Source organism: Pan paniscus, chromosome 13, assembly GCF_029289425.2.
Source record: "Pan paniscus chromosome 13, NHGRI_mPanPan1-v2.0_pri, whole genome shotgun sequence".
Classification (NCBI taxonomy): Eukaryota; Metazoa; Chordata; class Mammalia; order Primates; family Hominidae; genus Pan; species Pan paniscus.
This window is the reverse complement of record NC_073262.2, coordinates 126,143,727-126,166,773: the sequence shown is the minus strand read 5'-3', so window position 1 is coordinate 126,166,773 and position 23,047 is coordinate 126,143,727. Positions and strand designations below refer to the sequence as shown.

General features: G+C 38.1%; 1 long non-coding RNA gene across 1 annotated transcript in view; it reads right to left on the bottom strand.

Moving 5' to 3' along the window:
- Nucleotides 1-9,399: 9,399 nt before the first annotated feature.
- Nucleotides 9,400-23,047, bottom strand: part of LOC134728777 (uncharacterized) — a 41,510-nt gene continuing 27,862 nt past the window's right edge. The window contains exons 4-5 of the long non-coding RNA XR_010109576.1: nt 22,218-22,299; nt 9,400-10,424 (exon numbers count right to left, since the gene is read on the bottom strand). This is a non-coding gene — a long non-coding RNA (uncharacterized LOC134728777). The remainder of the gene's footprint in view (nt 10,425-22,217; nt 22,300-23,047) is intronic.

The window sequence follows — 23,047 nt, the reverse complement described above, 5'->3', positions numbered from 1 at the left end:
TTTCATATCAGGGCATGCAGGTAAAAGCAGAATTCAGGAACCAGGAAAACAAGAAGTGCTGTAATGTAATACAACCCTCTATTCTGTTATGACTCAGCAGAATCACAAGATTTGAGCTCTGGAGGTGTTTTCTGTCCATCAAACAAACGAAGCCCACTCCACCAAGGTAGTATGTATATAACAATTATCTTCAGCTTCTCAAACAGTCACACACAAGGCAAAAAAACAAACAACTCCCCTCCCCATGAAACAGGGGCCAAGGTCTGAGAATACACACGACAATTGAATGGCTGCCAACACTGCTTCTTTCTCGGAGTTTGCCTGAAAGTCTTTTTCTTTTTTTTGTGTGTGAATAACTAAAGGAGAGGCAGCTGCCACAGCGAATAGGATTCAAAACCCCATTAATATTGGTGACTCATCAGCCAGATTCTTTTCTCCATGTCTGAAAATGTCAGGAAATTAAAAAGGCACCATGGCATCTCCAGGAGACGAACCCCAAATCAGAGCTGTAACCACTTCTAAATATTCTTGGCCTCATTTGGAAATTGGCTGTCACCTGAGACATGGCCTGGTTTGTAGTCCCATCTGTGGGGGGCAGGACAGACTATCAACTCACTGAGTGAGCCACTTAGCCCACCCACCTTCCAGCAGTGCTGGAATTATGGGGTTGGAGGTATTGCTTGTTATTTGTGGAGTAGATAAGGTAACTAGGTGTGGCCTGGGTACTCAATGAGGCTTCCTTTAGAGAAGGAAAGACAGCGGTAGTCAAAAGCTGAAGCCACATGCACCCTTCACTTAACTAAATGACCAGCTGAATAAGACATAGGTAGAGATAGATATTCAGAAACATCTGGATAATGGCTCTTTAATTTGTAGTCTTTCTCTGAAGATTTAATCCTAACATTTGAATTCCCAGTCACTTAAAACAGACCCTATGATCTCATTTTAATTCAATGAGCTTCCTTAATCTACAATACGGAGACCAGCCACTTTTTGTGTATATAATGAGCAAAAAATGTATCTTCAGAAAAATAAAATTTCAAATCCTTCTTACAACACTGGAATGAGAAAAATATCTAGAAACCATAATGTTGCTTGTAAGGTTGTCAGGTTCTTGGCTAAAGTGAATCTTGGCTAGAATTCATTTATTTAATGAGCTCATTTTTAACTGGAGTTCCAGCTCTGAGCATGGATGACACGAGTAGCTAAGAAGAGTCTCTGTTCAAAAAGGAAAAACATGTCTATGAACATCTGTACTACAGCATGGGCTATGGGAATCAGGGAAGGTTTGAGGGAGTTTATAGCAGGTGAGCCATGCTTTGATGGACAGGTAGCAAGGGGCATGTCGAGATGGTGAGGAACCATCTGGGTAGAGTGCAGGAGGAGAGGCTTAGAGTTCGGAAAATAGCCAGGCTGAGGTTTGGTGTCTAGTGGGAAAATGAAATTGGAACGGTAAATTATGGAAAGCCTTGAAAGCTAAAAGGAACAGTTTGGATGTCATTTTGTGGTCAATGAAAAGTCACTGAAAGTTTCTCATCAGGAATAAGAGGATTCTTTTGTTTATTTACTTTACCAGTATTTATTGAGTACTTACCATGTGCATTAATCACAGGCATGCTTGACTTAGCAGTGTAAAAAGAAGCCCTTTTGGCTTGTACTCAAGGAGAGAGGAGAGGAGACAGATAAGAAGCAAAGAGAAAATAGACACAACACAGTAGAGTGAAGAAGTGTGTTATTTTAGATAGGATTGTGGTAAGGGAAGGCCTTTCAGAGTCAATGTCATTTGGTGAACGAGCTGAAACAAGTGACAGAGTGAGTGAATCATGTATGTCCGAGGGAAAGTCAGTCCAGCCAATGTCATTCCAGCAAATGCCAAGGCCCTGAGGCAGGAACCCATGCAAGGAAGACCAAGGAGGCCAGTACAGTAGAACAGAATGAGCAGGAATAAATTAGAAGAGAGTGAGGTCAGAGATGACTGGGAGCTGGACCCTTTCCAGCCATTTGATGGACTTTGGGTTTTACTCTTCATGAGATAAGAGCCATTGGAGGGTTTTGAGTACGAAAGTCACTACGTCTCAGTTATGTTTCTAAGACATCTCTCTAGAGAATAGATTTTAGAAAGACAAGGACAGAATCACGAAGAGCAGTCAGGAGGTTTTTGCAATAATACAAGGGGGAAGTGAAGGTGGGTTAAACCTGGGTGGCAGTGATGAAGGCGGTGAGTAGGGGTCAGATTGTGGACACACTTTGAAGGTAGAGCCAGTGGGATTGCTGATAGGCTGGATAGGGCAAGTGAGAGAAACAAAAAGGCCAACAATTGCTGCAAAGCTTTTGCCTTGAATAATAACGGAATGTAGGTGACATAACTCAGTTGGGAAAAACTGTGTAAGGAATGGGTGTGGAGGGATCAGGAGTTTGGCCTGAGCAAATTGGGTATAAGCAGATTAGTAGCTATCTACTAATATTGAGTAGATATTAAGTAGAGAGCAGAGGATTTGAATCAGGAGTTTAAGGGAGAAGCCAAGGCTGTACATATACATCTAAGAATTATTAGTATATAGATGACATTTCAAACATGAATGTTGTGAACTCACTTACTGATTGAAGGAAGATGTAGAAGTTTCCAGAATGGAACTAACAGTACTCCAATGTCTTAAGGCTAAAGAAATGAGGAATATCCCTTTATTAATTCTAAGAAGGAGAAGTAGCCATGTAGCAGAGGAACCAAGAAGAGAGTGGAGTCCTCACAAATTCCTTGAGGACGGCATCATTGTTACCATCATCACCTCTTTAAAAAGTGGATCCATGTTTCCATAGCTGGTATGTAGCAGTGCCCATGCTACTAACCATTATACATACTGCCTGTCATGAAGAGGTAAGGGTTACCTTCATGAGGTGGAAACACACAAAAGCATTTTGTTTTATAACCAGGTTTTTGAGCTCCATAGTCCAAAGCTATGTCTGACTCATGAATCTACTCCAGTATTTCTGGAAAGGAGGAAACTCAGTTATCCTGGTGCTACATCAAGGAGGGAAGAATTGATTTTGAGACTACAGGGTAAGATTTTTAACAGCAGAAGGCATTGCAGTATTTTTTATAGACATTAGCTAAATAGTTTACTATTAATGGTTGAACAAAAGAATAATTTACTGTTAATTGTTGAACAAATGAAAATGCTATAGTAGGAAATTCTAGTAGTAAACCGAGATTAATTTTATTCTGATTGAGACAACGAAGATATTGGGCTGCTAATTATATTGGGGAGTGAATTGATGTATCTCATTTTGCTTTTATCTTATAGAATAACTGGCTCTATACCTTGTTTTTCTAACAACCTAAGCTACGTTGTTTCCAGTTCTGGCCCTGGATTATTGGACTCACTGAGTGACCTTTGGCAAGTCACTAAACATCTCTGGACTCCAGTTTACCCATCCAAACCTCAGGGGTCAGGTGAGTGAGATCCCTTTCAAGACCCCTTTCTATTAGGTTAGTGCAAAAGTAGTTGCGGTGTTTGCTATTAAAAGTAACGTCAAAACCACAATTACTTTTGCACCAACCTATATTTCTAGCATCTAGCATCCATACCTCACTATTTATGGCAAATTTATTCCTATATTGAATTCCTACAATGCAATGCACAACTCCCAAATGCTACATCTTTTGAGCCCTCTAAATTACTTTAAAATAGAAATGCTGAAGGTGGCAGCCCTGTAGATAAAAATGTTAAATACTCCAAGTCAGGTTGAACAATTCCTAAAAACTCATGTTCTTTGTAATTTTTCGTTTTGGCTTTGATTTTCTGGGTAAAGGAAAAATGCCAACCTTTCCCTCCTCTAAACTCTCACAGCACTTTATTTTTGTCTGTCTTAGAACATTGATTGCTTAAAAACTTATTTGCACCTACACACCTTAAGTGTTTCCATTATGAAGCTGTGGTTGAATCAACCATCTCATCAGTGTATTCTTTCAAACTCAGTGTATTCTTTTGCAGGGCTGCCAGAACAAAGTACCAATGGGTGGCTTAAACAACAGACATTTATTTTCTTGCAGTTCTGGATTGTTAGAAATCTGAGATTAAAGTGTTAGCAGGATTGATTTCTTTTGAGGCCTTTGTCTTGGCTTATAGATGGCCAACTTCTGCTGTGTCCTCATTTGATTTTCCTTTTGTATGTCAATGTCCTATTCTCCTCTTTTCATGACACCAGTCATATTGGATAGGCCCATCGTAATGACCTCATTTTAACTTAATCCTTTTGTTAAAGGACCCATCTCCAAATATAATCACATTTTGAGATACTGGAGTTAGGATGACAACATATGACTTTTCAGGGGACACAATTCAGTCTATAAGATTCAGGAAGCACAAGTCTCCAATTCCAAACTTGATCTTGTTTCTGTGCACCACAGTGCTTACTGCTCACCCTCCATTCCTGAGAAGTTGCATCTGTACTCAGCTGATTTATAGGTAAGGTGGGATTCAAAAGTGATATTAGTAATACAAGAAATAGAAGCTAATCTTTGCAGTTTAGTCAGTACTTATGCCTATCTACCAAGATGTGCTTCACTCCAACTTTATAGACTTTCTAAACTTTATGGACTTTACTCTAACTTTATATAGACTTCCACTCAATCTTTATGGAACTTTGAGGCTCTAACCTAAAAAACAGATAGTGTGTTTTTGATGAGCAAAATCATTCTTGGCCGTATGGCAACATTTTGCTCTGAATAGGATTCTGTTGGTTTGAAACACAGCATTTCACTTGCTCTTTTGGAAGTATATTCCATATTGTTTACCTGATGCTCAGAGGTAAATGTATAAAAATGCTCGACCCTTCTCATACCTGGAGAAAGCCACGATCCATTCAACATGGTATTTAATTTCTGATAACTATGACAAAAGAAGGCAGAAAATATTGCCTTAACAGCTGTGTTTCCCTGAACAACCCATTATAGCTCTCCCATCTAAGGTTCTTTAAATCATTTTGGAGTCTCTTAGAGAATTTTAAGCCCAAGGAAACTTAAGAAAAAGGCTTCCATATTTTGAGTTAAAGGTATTATTTCAATGGCATTCGGGAAACAGCAAATGAGTTTAGTGTGTTCATGTTTCAACTTAGGTCCTACTCTTGGAGCTAGAAGATCAGAGCTTAAGTCACAGGTAGGCTCAGACCTTGGGAAATTAACTCCACCACTTCTGAGTCTTAATTCTTGAAGTCAGCAATTAGTGTAATGATTTTCTGCCATTCTTAACTCTTGGATAGTGTGAAATACAAACTGACAGAATTTGTTATTTTTAATAAGTTTAAGAGCAGGCTGGTCAGCTGCTGTCATCTAGGCTTGCTCATGGGTCTATGGTCAGCTGTGAAAGGTCTAGGATGATCTCAGGTGGACAACTCAGCCCTGTTCCTTGTGTGATCTTGTGTTCCAACAGGCTAGTTTCCTCAAAGACACAGGAACAAGAAGGAGAGAATAGAATCAAGGTATTTGGAGGCCTTGGCTCAGAACTAGTGCCCTATCACTTCTTCCTCATTGCATTGGGCAAAACATGTGACAAGCCAGTCCAGATTCTCCAGCCAGTGTTATGTTGAAATCTCAACTCCAACCCTAAGCCTACCTCTTCCTGGTCATGATCACTTCTGCTGGTTGTAGCCTTTATCACTACTGCCTACCGAAATTCAAATTCAAATATGGGCCCTCCCCTTCTGCTATGTCACTTTCCATCTCTTCTTCTTCCGTTATCTCTACAGCCACTTACTTCCCTACCACTTTCCCTGTCTTGGACGAATAGGAAGAGAAGACTCCATTCTTGACTAGAGAAGCTTCAAAATAATTTGAAACTGAGTGTTGACACAAGGCAAAATCAGATTGGGGCCATTTTGCAAACCATCTACTACCACAAAAATAACTGAAAAATTAGGCCATTGTTCCCATACAATTTGTGACCACTGTCTTTCTTAGGATCTCCGTGTACACAGTAAAACATTTTTCCAGGATTTGATTCTAGTTTCTTGCCCTTTTTAGACGTGGAAACCATGCAGATAAGCTTCTTACTCTGTAAGGTTACTATTTGGTGTTTTCTATCACTTCTAATTGAAAAGATACTACATTTTTAAAAGTATAAAGTTTGGGATGACTCAGGGGAAATTTTAAGAGTTCCATTAGAAGCCACGTGTGGCATACTTCACAGTTGCAATATAAACACAATGAAAAGTGTACACTTTATTCTTTCCCTTCTTGAGAAGGCCATTATTATTTCCATTTCATTGTTTTCAAAATAATTGAAAATGGTCAATTTTATGTTCCTCTATGGTAAACATATTGAGTGGAAAATTTCAAATTTAGCTATTTCTCCTACTTGAGAACATGATTTGCATTGTAAGTCATTTGCAATAAATGAACTGCTTGGACTATTAAACTGGAGGATCTCAGAATATATATATTTGTCAGCTATGATTTAAATCCCACCTTTTTTCAAAAAGAGATCCTAGTCATTTATAATAAAATGAATATATAGCAAGTTGTTTAAAATAGTTACAGAAGCATGAAGAAGAGGGAAAAGTGAAAACAGAAAAAAGTTCAAGCCAACAAAATTACTGTAATTTAGCATTAAATTAGGCTTTATGCCTCCTAATTAGAAAGAAACAATTGAACTTCCAAGTCAGGAAAGTTCAATTTATTCTCTAGAGTAATGCTTTTATCCCAGGGTTAATAACACAATAGTGCCACAAATAATTTGCTGTTAATAACTGTTAAAGTTGTTGAAGTATTTCTTTTTTAAAATATAGATAGAATGGTGTTTGGAAAAAACTCTCAAATTTTTTTTCTTTGCCCTCACACCACACAATAAACACAGACTTTTGTGACCAAATGTGTGTGTGTGGAAGGGTTTCTCTCCACCACCAAGTGAGCAATTAATCCTGCATCAGATACCAACTGGATGTCCTCCAATTCAGTGCCAACACTGTCTACCTGGAGATAGCATCAGGTCCCACAAATTGAGGGTTCAGTCCCACGAAACTGCCCTCTTCACTTCAGACACCAGTCTGAAGTCTGGGCCTTCAGAATTTCTGACCCACTGGCTTCAAGTTGGGGTTCCCATGACTCCTCTTTGGGTTTCGTTAATTTACTGGAACAAATCTCAGGCAAATGCTTATGTTTTACTGTTTTATTATAAAGGATATTACAAAGGATATAGACGAAATGTTGCACACGGAGAGGTAGTAATGCATGATTTTTCTCAACCCCTTTATTGGACTTGTGATGGGGATACCCCATCTATATGGCCCATCATGCTCAACCTCTTGCAGGAGGGAGCTCGTGAGTGAGTGTGGGATCTAGCTGGCTGCTTTGGGCACCAGCAGAAGCAAGCTCCATGCAGGCCCCATGGTGGCACCCAGGTGGAGGTGTCTGCAACCCCCGAAACCCCAGAGCGCATGTACAATGTTCTCTTAGCTCCACCATCTGTGGACAGCAGTGTGTTACCAGCTCAGTGGGCCCCTTGCCTCGTCACATGAGGCAGCTGGCCTCTGCCAGTGAGGGCAAAGGGCCAGTGCGACTGCCTTTTTTTGGTACCTGAACTTTGTGGGTCCTGAGCTCTTGTCCAGTGTCCAAGAAGAATGAGGTTGCTGGAACACTTGAAGGATGGTGAAGGTGGAGAATTTTATTAAGCAATGGAAATGGCTTTCAGAGGAGAGGAGAGCTGGAGAGAAGATGGGGTGGGCAGGTAATCTTCCCCCAAAGTCCAGCTGGCTCTTGCTGGCTCTTCCCTGACATCAAGCCACCTCTCCAAAGTTAAACCATCTCTCCTCCGAAGTCCAGTTGCCCCTCTGAAGTCAAGTTACCTCTCTCCAGTCAAGTGGCTTCTGTCTCTCTACTGACTGAATTTGGGGTCTTTATAAGCACAGGATGGGGAATGGGGAAGGCCGTAGGTAGTTTTGGAAAAGACAACGTTTGATTGGTAAAAAGACATCATTTGGAAAGAACCAATCAGGAGACAGCAGGCAAACAGTGACAGAAGTTCTCACTTTGGGCCACGGGTTTCAGGCTTTTCGGCTTGAAGGTGGGGTTTCACCAGGGATCTGCCCCTGTCTGCCTAGGATTTCTCTGCATCCTGCCTCTCTCAGTAGAAGTGAAAGAGTATGTTAAGGAGCTTCCGTGTCCTCCCTGGAAGTGCCACCCTCCAATAACCTCCACGTGTTCAGCTATTTGGAAGCTCTCCGAACCCTGTTCTCTTGAGTTCTTAAAGAGGATTCATTAGTTAGGCATTGATTAAACCATTGGCCATAGGTGACCAACTTGCCTTTCAGCTCCTCCCCTATCCCCAGAGAAGAGATTGGGGAGGGGACTGTCAGTCCCACCCCCCATTCATATTTTTGTTTTTCCTGTGACCAGCCCTCATCTTAAAGCTGTCAGTCACCATTAGCATACAAAAAGATAGCACTTGAGGGATTCCAAGGATTTTAGAAGTTCTATGCCAGGAAATAAGAAAGAAGACCAAATATATATTTCACAATATCACAGATGGATTCATTTTCACCCACTTACTTTTTGAAGTGGGAAAGAAAGGCATGTGTGTACAACTAGGTTGCTGTTTTATATCTATAGGAATCTAGCTATGTGTAAAATGTAAAAGTCATCTGATACACACGTCGGAGTGGTGAAAAGATTGAAAGCTGCTGCCCACAAAGATTCTTTGCCTGTGACCAGTTAATGCATATTGGTTCTTTACCTGAATTTGCAACCTTGGGAGAATATAATGAACTTTCAAAATCCACAGCTGTCCAGGGATCGCCTATAAGGGGATGGTCATCAGCAGCAAATAGACAATACTAATGATGTCACCACCACCTGGAATAAAGCACTTTCAAAGGTGTTTCCCGCTTATTATTTCATCTTAGCCTCCTAAATTCATAAGAGGTTTAGGAAGGTATTTTTTTTCATTTCACTGATGAGCAATCAGGACCCAGAGAGATGAAATACCTTGCAGAAGTTCACGTCTTTTAGGAACTAGAGCTAGCCTGATTATTTTTGCTCCTGAAATTGCTGGACTGCTCTGAATGACCTGAATTTTTCTTGGTAGAGACCAGAGATCTCCATTGAAGGTTCTTCTTGATTGGATAAAACCAACCTTGGCTTGAGAGAGTCTCACACTCACTTTGAACTGTGAGTTATAACCTTACAGCTGGCCAGGGCAAAGACCCCCTGGCTCAAGCTGTCTCTGTGCTCGGTGCATTGAACCATTTATGTGAATATCCCAAGGAGTTGCCAGGACTGAACTGGAAGAGTTAAGGTCTTCCCCAAAATGCTTGGTCTTGCCAGAGCAACTGACTCTAAAGGCTGGCTTGTTACTGACCCTGGGTTCTTGGACCTTCAATGCAATATAAGTTGACATGAGGCCCAAAGAGTTTTCCCAGACAAGTCTTTATTGGAACTTACACCAGGGCATAAAGGAGGCAGCACCAGAGAGAGAGAATTTTCTGGCTGGCTCCCCAGAGGGAAATGAAAAGACAGTTTTAAAAGGGCTGCAGAGGGAAAGGAATGGTGTTTGGGTATGCAGAGGCAGGGAACTGTTAGCACTTGGGCAGTTTGATAACATGCTTCTTCATATGTTGCATGTCTCATTTGCATGTTAAGTCTCTACCCCTGGGTGTGATTTTTAGTATGTGATTTTTAGTAATGAAGCTGAGGTTAAGGGTTGGTCATCTCCTGGTCTTGTGCATATGTGGGAGTTAGGGTGGACTCTCTTGAGTAAGATTTATGGTGGGAATTGCTTATTTTAGCTTCTTCAAGGTCCTGTAGTCAGTGGCTATGGCACCATGCACAAGATTATGATACAGGGTCTGAATGATCTGATTGGGGTCTCTGCTGGCCAGGAGCCCTTCCCCTCACCAGCTTGCAGTCCTTGATGGGACATGGTTGGGGGAAAGTCCCATTCTTATTCTGTCTCAGGCTGATAATTAAAAGGAATACCTGTTATGTCACCATGTATCTAGACCTCATTACTGAAATACCATTAGACAAGAAGAGACTAGAAGACAAAGCATTATGCTGTCTCTATCTTGTTTTTTTTTCACATGATTCACTAGTTAGATAATTATTGAATTTAAAGCATTTTTAAATCCTGAAATAAAAAATTTTATCTAAAGCAACAGAAAGCAGATGGTGTATGTGAATAAGAGAACCAGCTCAGAGTTATACACAGCTGTATTCTCTTCTCTGCTGCCAGAAGTGGAATTTGATTATGTCCGTGATTCACTTCCAAAATGACACATCCTTAACATCCTAGTGTAATACCAAGCTTTTGGCAGCGATGAAGCTAATCTTTGTCCTGAAAATAATACCGCCTTCTCCTCCTTACTCAGGAAATTAATTCAGTGACAAATTGGAGTGCAGTGTTCTTCATTAGCATCAAGATTTTCTTTAATAACTAGGAAAAAGCAGTGAAAATAATAAGTGTTTACAAAGATAATCAATAATGTCAGAATGCAATAACTGAGATTCTATCAATATCAGGTTCATTTTGGGGTAGAGGTCTAGTGTACTGCTTTAGAGGGTAGCCTCTGGCATCTGACAACTCTGAGTTTAAATTCCTAATTACTGTGTGAGATCAGAAAGTTGTCTCACTTTTCTCCTTTAAAATCAGATAATAGTCCCTGGTGTATAATGTTCCCCTTCCTGTGTCCATGTGTTTTCATTGTTCAATTCCCACCTATAAGTGAGAACATGTGGTGTTTGGTTTTTTGTCCTTGCGATAGTTTGTTGAGAATGATGGTTTCCAGCTTCATCCATGTCCCTACAAAGAACATGAACTCATCATTTTTTATAGCTGCATAGTATTCCATGGTGTATATGTGCCACATTTTTGGGGGAGGGATAGCATTAGGAGATATATCTAATGCTAAATGATGAGTTAATGGGTGCAGCACACCAACATGGCACATGTATGCATATGTAACAAACCTGCACATTGTGCACATGTACCCTAAAACTTAAAGTATAATAAAAAAAAAAATCTGATAATAGGCCGGGCGCAGTGGCTCACGCCTGTAATCCCAGCACTTTGGGAGGCCGAGGCGGGCGGATCATGAGGTCAGGAGATCGAGACCATCCTGGCTAACACGGTGAGAAACCCCGTCTCTACTAAAAAAATACAAAAAAAATTAGCCGGGCGTGGTGGCGGGTGCCTGTAGTCCCAGCTACTCGGGAGGCTGAGGCAGGAGAATGGTGTGAACTCGGGAGGGAGAGCTTGCAGTGAGCCAAGATCACGCCACTGAACTCCAGCCTGGGCAACAGAGCGAGACTCTGTCTCAAAAAAAAAAAAATGAGATAATAATATTTATCTTAAATAATTGTTGTGAGGATTAGGTAAGATTATGGAAGTAAATTTCTCACCACAGTACTAGGCATGTAGTGAGCGCTTAATAACTGATACTTGAAAACAAAAACTAATGGACTAAAAGATGGGTATATTATTGGGCTTTTTTGTTAATCACTTGCATAATTCTGAAGACGTCAAGTGAAACACAAGATATCCAGAATACTGTGGTACTTACACTTGGAAATTATATTTCTAACATCAGTACATGGTTGACTTTTTGGTACTTTCTATGGTGCTACCAATTAATGTCAGGAAATATAAATAGTAAGCTCAAACAACAATTACTTCTCTTTCCAATCTCTCTCTCTCCTTTTTTTTTTTTTTTTTGTATCTCTCTCAATCTTTCTCTGATGATAAGTGGCATTTAATCTACTAGGGCTGCCTGAACAAACTACACAATCTCTAAGCTCTCAGTAGCCAACAGCTAAATCTAAAAACAGGTGATTAAGCTGCTGGACTTAGAATTTAAAGTATAATTAAGAGTTTATAAGACTTGGATGTCAATAAGGACTCAATCTCATGATTTTCTTTTTAATAAATAAGAGTTTACAAGACTTGGATGTTAATAATGACTCAATCTCATGATTTCCTTTTTAAGGTCACTGTTCATATGGGGATAGAAGGCTGGGATTTTAACATAATGCTCCATACCAAGATTTTGTGCCCCAATTCTTCCACCATCAGGGACTGTTGTTTCTGGGTACTGGAGGTGGTGTTTCAAATGATTACCAGGCAGTTAACAAGGAAACCCAGGTGCCTGATGTTTTATTCCAGCCTGTCTGACTCATTGCTCTGTGAGTGTTAAATGTCAGGCAACAAGAGAGCTGGTGACATCTTATGGAAAGCACAGATATGGAAGTCAGGGACTGATTTATACACTGGGTCTTGCCACTCATGATTTCTTGGACTCCAGTTTTATAATTTCACATCATTGAATAACAGTAAGGAGAGGCTTCTTCCTGAAGAACACTTCTTATCATGAATCAGCCATGTGGCCCAGGTTGAACTTCTTTGCTGGTAAATTGAGGCTCTTGGCAGGAAAGTTAGGGGAGGGGAATACCTGCACTCTGGGTGTGTGTTGAGGGGATGCCTTCAGTGCCTACCCATCATCAAACATCAGTGGGTAGGAATCCTCACATCTCAAGACTTTGGGATTAAGCAGAATTTTCACTGGGGGACAGGGCCCAGATATACCTCCTGAGGTGTCAGAGAAGGTCAGGTGGATGGGTCAATGGGTGAATGGGTCTCCACAACCCTTCCCTCCTTGACAAGCACAGTTCAGTCACTCTAAGAACACACTAGCATTTCAACCCTGGCTGTTGCCACCACTATCTATTAATGCACTTCATCTCTGTTGGTTCTTGGACTTTCCAAACAATCTGAGACCAACTAACAAGCCGCCTATGAAGGGATTTCCAGGGTAAACAAGAAAAGCTATTTGTACTTCATTAGTTACCTTTACTGGTATGAATAACCATATGGCCTTCTCGAGAGTTTCTGCCTCTGACCTAGAGATTTGTGTCTGTCCTACTATTTTATTTGCCTGTACTAAACCAAAAGTGAGATCAAGCCAGATATTGGCAGATAGATTTGAAGAACCACCTCCCATTTCTAATGATAACACCCCCTGTTGCATCTGGAAAGAATGTCTCTTTATTTCCATCATCTGGGCATCTTTTATATTCTAAGTCAGTAAACTAAATATACTTCACCAAAATGGGCTGAAAGAAATGACAGCAGCACACAGGCTACGAAGGCCCAGCATGTCCTGAGAGGGCATATGTTCAAATTAGCCATCTTTTACAGATGAGGGACCTGAGGCTCAGATCATCATGGCTAAGCATGTTCCTACAATGCACTTGGTTATAATTTCTTATTAAAGAAAAACCCAACAGTTATGTTGGAATAGTTGAAAAAAATGTCACAACATGTGAAAATACTACAGATAGAATTTATGATCATCACGAGACCTCAGTGAGATTATTTTCACTATTTTATTGTTAAGGATTGGATTCCAATCTTGGCTCTCATACTTATGCACCTTGAGTCGTTGTTCAAATCACTAACTTCTCTGGGATTCAGTATGAGGAGGTTAGACCATATTATATCTAAAGTTTCTCCCTGGGCTAAAATCATGTGATTTGAGAGTATCATATAGCATAATGTCTGTGAAAAGCATTGTGAATTATAAAGCAATATTCAAATATTGGTTGACGTTATTATCTCTCCATGTTCCCATCACAATGTAACCTCAAATGCCTTCAATAGAACATCATTTGTCTGAGTTTAAGTTTGGGGCACAAGCAGGGAATTAGATTATTCAGCAGAAATAATGAACCTGAAAATACCCTTATTGAGTGAGGAAAGACACATTTTCACAGTGTAGTTAGAACAAAACAATACTAGTGTTTATTTTTATAGGTAATTCATTTGCTGAGCAATCCTATAGAAACGTTTTTATATATTTTATTCTCCATTGGCTATGATGGCATTAAGTCCAACTACATAATATTATTCTCAGAAATGGAACCAGATATCTGAATACTAAAATGAAATGGAGAAGAAAGAAATAAAGCTGAAATATAAATTGATTGGTCAAAAATTCTTTATTTTAAAATAATTTCACATGTAAGTAGAATTAGAGTAATTGTTGATGTACTTACTGTGAAATTAAAAATATACTATGATATATTCTACTTACATTTGTAAAGTAACAAAACTCAGATGTTACCTATTTAAGCTGTTGGTTGGATAATCTGTATTGAGAAAGCTGGACATGGTTTGCTTTTGCTGGCTTTTTGCTAGTGCAGACCTTAGGGTGGCTCATGGGAAGTAGCCTGACAATAGCATAGTTGTGGAAACTTGTTCAGCTTTGAAACAAGTCTTTGTGATCTTTGCTTCAATATGGAATGCACTGGTTCTGAGAGGTATGTTTAATCCCTTTTTCAAAAGACAATGTGGATGGTTCAACTCATGTTCCCTGTATAAGGCTCCTGATTTAAATACAGCCACAGAAGCACTATGAATTCTTTCTGAGATGAGAAGGGATATAAACAAACCCAAAGACCAAGGAAATACATAGTTTTGTTGATTCTTACACTTTACATATGGTTTCCATTCCTTGCTTCAAAATACATTTGCTGAAATTATGAATGCACTCTAGTGCGGAAACATTGACTGAATTCCATGTTAGTTCAGGGTAGCAAGCCAATCAGGAAGTAGCATTATGGAGACTATTAATAACCTCAAATAGTGAGTCAAATTTGGCCCACAGTAGTAAGTCCTTAGAAAGTTAAATGCTGATGGAACCAGTGGAAATAACCATCTTCCTCTGATTAGTAGATGCTAAGAAAACAAAAGGCAGTGCTGACAAAAATAGTGATTATATTGATTAGGTTGGGGCTCACATCCTTTACCCAGATGAATTCTGTTGGCCAACCTATACCTTCTTAAGGAATCGCAACATGAAATAAAGACAAAGTATGAGTCATAGTCCTGCGTGGTGTTGAAGAAACTGGCTTTTAAGTCATGATTCATGAGGACTTTACCTTTGGGAATTAAGAAGTCTTTCTTCTTCTCTAAAAGTTAAAGAAAGAGAAACTTTGATTCTTAATTGTTGTGATCCCATGGAACAACAAAACAAGTGCTTTCACGTTATTTTGATCATTTATATTTTGAATTATATTAAATACATGATTAAACTTCATATTCTATTTGTTTTAAATCTAAAGGAGTTAATTGTCTAGTAGTTCTGGCCTTGAGCTAGAAATTAGAAGTCCAGAAAGACTCATTTATTTGATTTTTAAATTAGCTGCCTTTGCTAAAAAGCCTAGGATAGAAGCACTAAGGCATCATTAAATATAAAAAATATTTAGGCCAAGAGATGACAGTAGTAATACAAACAAGAAACCAGGGCAGTTGAAAAACAGCCCTCAGATAATGGTGCCTCATTAGTATATTGGAACAGTCAGGATTTTAAATAACGGTCTAAAACAGAAACTGGGCCACTTGATTGAGACTGGGGTGAGGGTTATAAAGACAAGGTCCTACCACAAGAAAAACATTTTTGAGGCAAAAACTTTGTCTCTATTTCTTTGTGTTATAGACAAAAAATAACAGATGGCAGAGTGCCACAACAAATCTCTACTGTGGAGAAGATAGTAGAGAAAAATCTGATCTCTGAGGTTGTCAGGATTGCAACTACAGTAGCTCTTAAATAAATCCAAAAAAAGCACTGCATGTGTGGAGAGAATATTTGGCGTTCTTTGGTTGAATACCCAACATCTAATTTCAATAGTACTTCAGTTTCTTTCAAGGGTGTTACCTTTCCCTTATTCTGCATTTTTTGTGCGTGTGCAAGGTTAATTCCTTCTGCATGCCTCCATTTATAGAGCTGAGAGGTCCACAGCATTTTTCTCTTCATTCTGATGTTTCAATGGAATAAACTTATGACCTAATCTAGACTGACTGGGGGCTTTCTTTTAGGACTTTGAAACTTGAAAGTGTGAAGCAAGGGCGGAAGAAGAAATAGCTGAATAGAATTCTTTATGGTGGCAAGTATGGAGTAATAACCATATACATTTTGGTATGAGACAATTGTATGCTTCTGGGTCTTAGCCTTCTGATGTTCCTTTACTATCTAGGTCTCCTACTTCCATCAATTTTGTGAGGCCCTGAATTCTTTCCAATAACTTCCCTTTTGCTTAAGTGTCCATTTCTGTTACTTCCACCGTGGAACCACAGCTGTTCCACCATGGATGTTAAATATAGCCAGATTGCAGGAATAAATCTCTTCAATGAGCTCTAAGTTTCCTTGCAGAGTGGGGGTTGTTTGAAAGCTCATGGAGATATTTTAAGAGTGAAAGCACTTTGAAAGGAGATGCATAATATTAGTATTCATATACCTTAGATGTCTGATAATAATTCTTCCCAGGGATGAATGGCTCCTGGAAAATTTAAGACCTACTGAAATGCTACATAACCTAGACCTTGCAGGGTTGATAATAGAAACCACTTTTGTACCCACAGAAGAAAACTCATAACTGTATGCAGAAACACACTGTGGTCTTGCTTTTATTATTAAATAGGAAATCTTACTGATCCTTGTTCATAGCATTTATGTGGTTAAATATCTACATAAAAGTAGTTAGTAAAATATAATGAATTAGTAACATACATTCAAAATTGGAAGAGACTAGAAATCACGCAGTCCAGTTCATTTCCTGATGCTCAGATCCCTTCTATAACACACCCTGAACAGCTGTGTTGTTGAAATCCCTTCTATAACACACCCTGAACAGCTGTGTTGTTGAGTGAACACCTTTAGTTATTGAGTGTTCACTACCTCGCTAGGCAGCCTACTCTGTTGCTGAATAACTATGCTTATTTACAATATTTTTCTTGACTTTGCACCCAAATATATTTTTCTTTAAATTGTATGTTTTTAGTAATCACAAAATTGGTCCCTGGTGATACAAAGAATAAATTTACTTCAAATATTTGCTTATAATTTCTTAAATTCTTTTTCTTTCTATATCTGTTCCGCTAATTAAAGATGAAAAATGAGGCAACACAGATGATATGATCTTTTATACAGAAAATCCTAAAGAAGCCACCAAAAATAACTGATGGTAGTAAACAAGTTCAGCAAAGTTGCAGGATACAAAGTCAGTATACAAAAATTAATTGTATTTCCATACAATATAAATGAACAATTTGAAAATGAAGTTAAGAAAACAATTTCGTTTACAGCAGCATTGAAAGGAATAAAATACTAAGGATAGATTTTATCCTTATAAGAAGGGCAAATCTTATACACTGAAAATTAAAAATATTGTTGACAGAAAAAAGAATATCTAAATATCTCTATGTAGTCTTCTGACACCTCATTTTCATGAATCAAAAGATTTAATGTTATTAAGATGACGATATGACCCAAATTGATCCACAGATTTAACAAAATCCCTATTAAAATGATATCTAGCTCTTTGCAGAACTTGTCGATCTAATCCTGAAATTTATTTGAAAATGCTAGGAACCCAGGATAGTCAAAACAGTCTTGAAAAAGAACAAAGTTGGAAGACGCACAGTTCCTGATATAAAAACGTACTACAAACTTGCAGTAATCAAGACAGTGTGTTATTGGCATAAGAACAGACTAATAGATTAATGTAATAAAATTGGAAGTCCAGAAATAAATCTTTACATTTATGGCCAATCAATTTTCAACAAGAGTGCCAAGAGAATTCAACAGAGGAAAAGAACAGTCTTTCTAATGAGCAGTGGTGGTGCCAATGTATATTCACATACAAGAGAATAAAGCTGGACCACTGTCTCACAGCACATACAAAAATTACAAAAAAAAAAAAAAACCCTCAAAAAAGGGTCCTACACCTAAAAGTAATTTTTAAAATTGTTTTTATTTTTTTTATTTTTTATTTTTTTAGTCCGAGTCTTACTCTGTCGCTCAGGCTGCAGTGCAGTGGCGCGATCTCGGCTCAATGCAACCTCCGCCCCAGGTTCAAGCGATTGTCCTGCCTCAGCCTCCCGAGTAGCTGGGACTACAGGCATGTGCCACCCTGCCCGGCTAATTTTTGTAGTTTTAGTAGAGACAAGGTTTCACTGTGTTAGCCGGGATGGTCTCTATCTCCTGACCTCTTGATCCGCCCACCTCGGCCTCCCAAAGTGCTGGGATTACAGGCGTGAGCCACTGCGCCCAGCCCTAAATGTAAAATTTAAAATTATAGCAATGATTCACGCCTGTAATCCTAGCAGTTTGGGAGGCTATGGCGGGTGTACGGCTTGAGCCCAGGAGTTTGAGACCAGCCTGGGCAGCATGGTGAAACCCCGTCTCTACAGAAAAACAAACAAAAATTACCCGGGCGTGGTGGTGCACACCGGTAGTCCCTGCTACTCAGGAGGCTGAGGTGGGAGGATTGCTTGAGGCCAGAACGTGGAGGTTGCAATGAGCCAAGATGGTGCTACTGTACTCCAGGCTGCGTGACAGAGCCAGATACTGTCTCAAATAATAATAATAATAATAATAATAACAATAAAATAAAAATTAAAAAAATTTAAAATTATAAAGGTCTAAGGAGAAACATTGGATTAAATCTTTATGATCTTAGGTTGGGTAATGGTTACTTAGATATGACACCAAAAGCATGTGTGAAAAAAGTGAAAATAGATACACTGGACTTCAAATTTAACACTTTTTTTTTTTTGCTGTAAATGATAGTATCAAGAAAATGAAAGGTCAAGTATAGAAGGAAAGGAAATATAAGAGACTTATATTCACAGTATGTAAAGAACTCTTAGAACTCAAAAATGAAAACACAAATAACCAAATTTCAAAAATGGGAAAAGCATTTGAATAGCCATTCCTCCACAGAAGATATGCAAATGGCCAATAAGCACATGAAAAGTGCTCACTAGCCTTTAGGGAAATGTGACTCAAAACCACAAGATACCACTTTACATCCACTAAGATGGTTATAGTCAAACAATATCAAGCATTAGAGAGAATGTGGAGAAATTGCAACCCTCATATATTGTTTGTGGGAGTATAAATTATTGCAACTTTTTTGGAAAACTATTTAGCAGGTCCTCAAAATGTTAAACATGGGGATATCATATGACTCAACAATTTCATTCTTAGGTGTATATCCAAGCTAAATAACAAAACATATGTCCACACAACAATGTGTACATGAATATTCATAGCAATATTATTCATAACAGACAAGAAGTGAAAACAACCCAGTGCTTATCCACTGATGAATAGATAAATAAAATGTTATATTCACGTAATGAAATATTATTTGTCCACAAAAAAGAATGAAAATATTTGTACACTTGTGTTCAGAGCAGCATTATTTTTAATGGCCAAACAACAAGCCAAATGCCCATCAAGAGATGAATGGATAAACATAATGTGGTATGTACATTTAATGACATATTATTCAGCTTTTAAAAGCAATGAAATTCCGATAAATGCTACAACATAGATGAACCTTGGAAACCATGTGCTAAATGAAAGAAGCCAGACACAAAAGACCACATATTATATCATTCCATTTATATGAAATGTTCAGAATAGCTAAATCTATGGATACAGAAACAAAGTTAGTGGTTTCTTGGGGGAGCTGGGGGGAAATGGGGAGTGGCTGCTAATCAGTGTGGGGTTTCTTTCAAGGGTGATTAAAAATGTTTCAAGATTAGATATTGGGGTTTTACTACCCTGGGAATATATCAAAAAGCGTTGACTTGTACACTTTAAATGGGTGAATTTGAAGGTATGTGAATTTTATCTCAATGAGGCAATTTAAAATAAGTTAAAACAACAAACAAACAAAAAATGGGCAAGACCAAGTATAAATCTTTTGACAGTTTAGATATTCATTTTCTGTTATTCTCCATCTCCATCACCCTGTGTGATTTTTTTGCAGCAGCATTCAAAAATTTTGTAATTCCACCATTTGTTTCCTTATTATTGCCTGTTTTGTTTACTAGCTTTTGAGTTTCTTGAGGGCAGGGATTATTTCTAGCTTGTTTACCACTGTATCCTCAGCACTTAATATAGTGCTGGACCCATAGATATTCAATAAACATTTGTTATTGTTGGTGGGCAAGTTGAAAGTCACTTCTAAGCTGAAACGAATACGTTAGGTGACTCATGAGGTAATGTCCAAATGGTTAAATATTCATCGAGTAATCTAAGCTGCTCTATATTGCTCATGAAAATATTTTGGACCACATCAACAGTCATGTAGAAATCTAATACTTAATATCCATGGTACTGCACTGGAACATTAACAAAATGGAATTAGTTGAGTTGGCATAATGTTCTTGATGAACCTGAAACAGCACAGGAGTTTCACATGATGGAGACGAGTTTATCAAGAGTTCAAGAAGCTCAAGGACCGTGTATCAGCAAAAAGCTTTACACGTAATCCTTGTGCCAATGATTCCCAAAACATTGACATTCCAATAATGATGATATTACAGCATTCTTCAGTTTACAAAGATCTTTCACATGTATTTTTATTTGGCCAATAGCCAAGCGAATATAAGTCCCTCCCAAAATCTAGACAATAGCCTGGGGTCCTCCTGCTAGTAAAGATTCTAGTTACCTAATTACCGTGTATAAAAAAGGACAATGCTATCAGATGTCAGTAATAGGAACCCTGGAGTCACTGACCATCTTTTAAATTCTTCAGGGACACTTACAAATCCTGCAGTGAAACTCCGTGCTTCATTCATCCAGAATCTTGCTCTCTGTTATCTTACTTTCTGGCTTCCCTGCATGGTATCCTTTAATAGATATCACCTATCCACGATCCCCCTCTCTCAAAACATTTTCTTAGGATCCATGGGCTAATCACTATTCCCTGCTAACAAAGCTATCACCAGGTAGTTTCCTTATCATCTCCACTTTCCTAAAGTCCATTGTGGACTCATCATTGTTGTGATGACCATTTCCTAGTGGTGGGAACTTTGATCTTTCTATTTGGGTCTTTTTAAAAACCATCTAAACATATATGTGGTCTTATTTCCTAGTCAAACAGTGATTATCTTTGATCCAAATCAGTCATTACAATTTTTTCTTTATACTAAATGTTAATATTGATAATTATTAAGAAAAGAGAAAAGAGGATTGGAAATAGGAAGTAAATGAATACTGGAACAAAGATAAAATTTTTCTTTGCTGTCTTAGTTGGGAGAAGGCCAAAATGAAGCCAATATTGCTTTATATTCCTGCCTCTTAATAAAGAGGAATTTTTGCTTTCTGCTTTGGGGACTAATCATTTAATTTTTAAGCATGTCATTGCTTTTATAATAGGTACAAACATTAAAATATTGCCATTTAGAATAAGTAAGTGAAAATGATTACTCGACCCTAACCTTTAAATGGGACAGAACAAATATTTCTCACTCTCAAGACCATTTGATTGACTTGGTAAATGTTTCCTAGGCCTGTGGCTTAACAAGAACAGATTTTATTTTTTTAAATAAAGAACTTCACAGAAACCTACAAGATTTATCTAAGTATTCTCTTCTGTATAAGTAAATGCCCAAGCTCTATAACTGAAACAGATTTATTGCCCCTCCCTCAAAATTATTTTAAAAATTAAAGAAGTGCTTTGAATCCCATGGGAAGGGAAGGCAGGGGATCAGATTTGAATTTCTTCACCAGTTGCCCTTTAGATGATCATTACTTGCTTGTGTTTTGGAGGAAAAATGTAAGATGAGTTAGAATGATTTCTCCTTGATCATGAACTTAAGACTATAAAAAAATAAAACTTTAACCTAGATTTTCTTTCCCAAACACACAAAAATCAAGTTATTTTCCCATTACAGAATGACTGTTATATGAACAGGAATCAATGAAAACTCCTGCTGAACAGAATTATTTGTTGGGTAGAATTTGCTGTTAAAAAATTCAACAAAGCAATGTTCTTTGCATCATTCCTTTAGATGTGAAAATTGCTTTGTTGTATAGAATGCTTCTCTGCAACGGTTTTTGACTCTACTAGCACTTCAAGATTCTATTATTCAGTATGTTGTTTCATGGTATTAATATCTCTTCCTTCCTAGAGAAAATGTTAACAAGGTTGAAATTAATGTAAGCTGATCGTGACTTCCAATATTTCAAGGGATCTGATGATTTTAGGGCGTGATTTTGGTGCATTACTATTTCTTCTCTTGGCTTGATTATTGTATAGTACTTTGGATATTGTTCAGTCTTTTCTTTCATAGTAAATAAAATGATTTAAACTGTGGAAATGAACACTGGATTTGGCATTAAATGAAGAGAAGTTGAACACTACCTCTGGCACTTACTAATTGTTTGAGCTTGAAAAATCCACTCAAATTCTCTGTATTCTGATTTCCTCAAGCAGAATATGGAGATAGATTGTAGTCCCTGAAATGCAATAATGCAAGTGAAATGTCTAGAAACTAGAAAGCACAAACAAGTATTATGTAGCTTTATTACTGTGAACTAGTTAACCTCCAAAGGTTCATTTTTCAGTTAGTTATTTATTAACGGCAGAACTGTTATTTATTAATATTTATTATTTTATTGAAAATGTACTATACGGAAGAGATTCTCAAATTTATTCAGATGGTGGCACACATGAATGGCATGGTGCTCTTCACAGAACACCATGAAATACTGACATATTTAATTTCATCACAGGAAGTAGTAACATTCAACTAATCAAAAATATGCATTAAGCCTATGGATATAATGTCAAATCATAACCAAGAGCACACACATCCATGAAAATAGTTTTTCCATTTATATCTTAGATTCCCTGTTAATTCATCATTGGTAATTTTTCTGTCATCTGTTAGGCTTACTTGCAGATAAGAAGCAATAGTTGGCAAAGATTTAAGAAATATTAATGAGGAAAATTCTATTTTTTCCCCTTTTTCCTTTTTTTGTGGAGACAGGGTCTCACTATGTTGCCCAGACTGGTCTCAAACCCCTAGGCTCAAGCAAACCTTCCACCTCGGCCTCTCAAAGTGCTGGGATTACAGGGATGAACCACCATACCTGGCCCAGAAATTTTTAAATTGGTAATATATTCCAAGAGTATAGATTCAACTCCTCTCTCCCTCAACTCTTCACTGTAATTGAGACAGGACTAACTCATGAATCTTCAGAG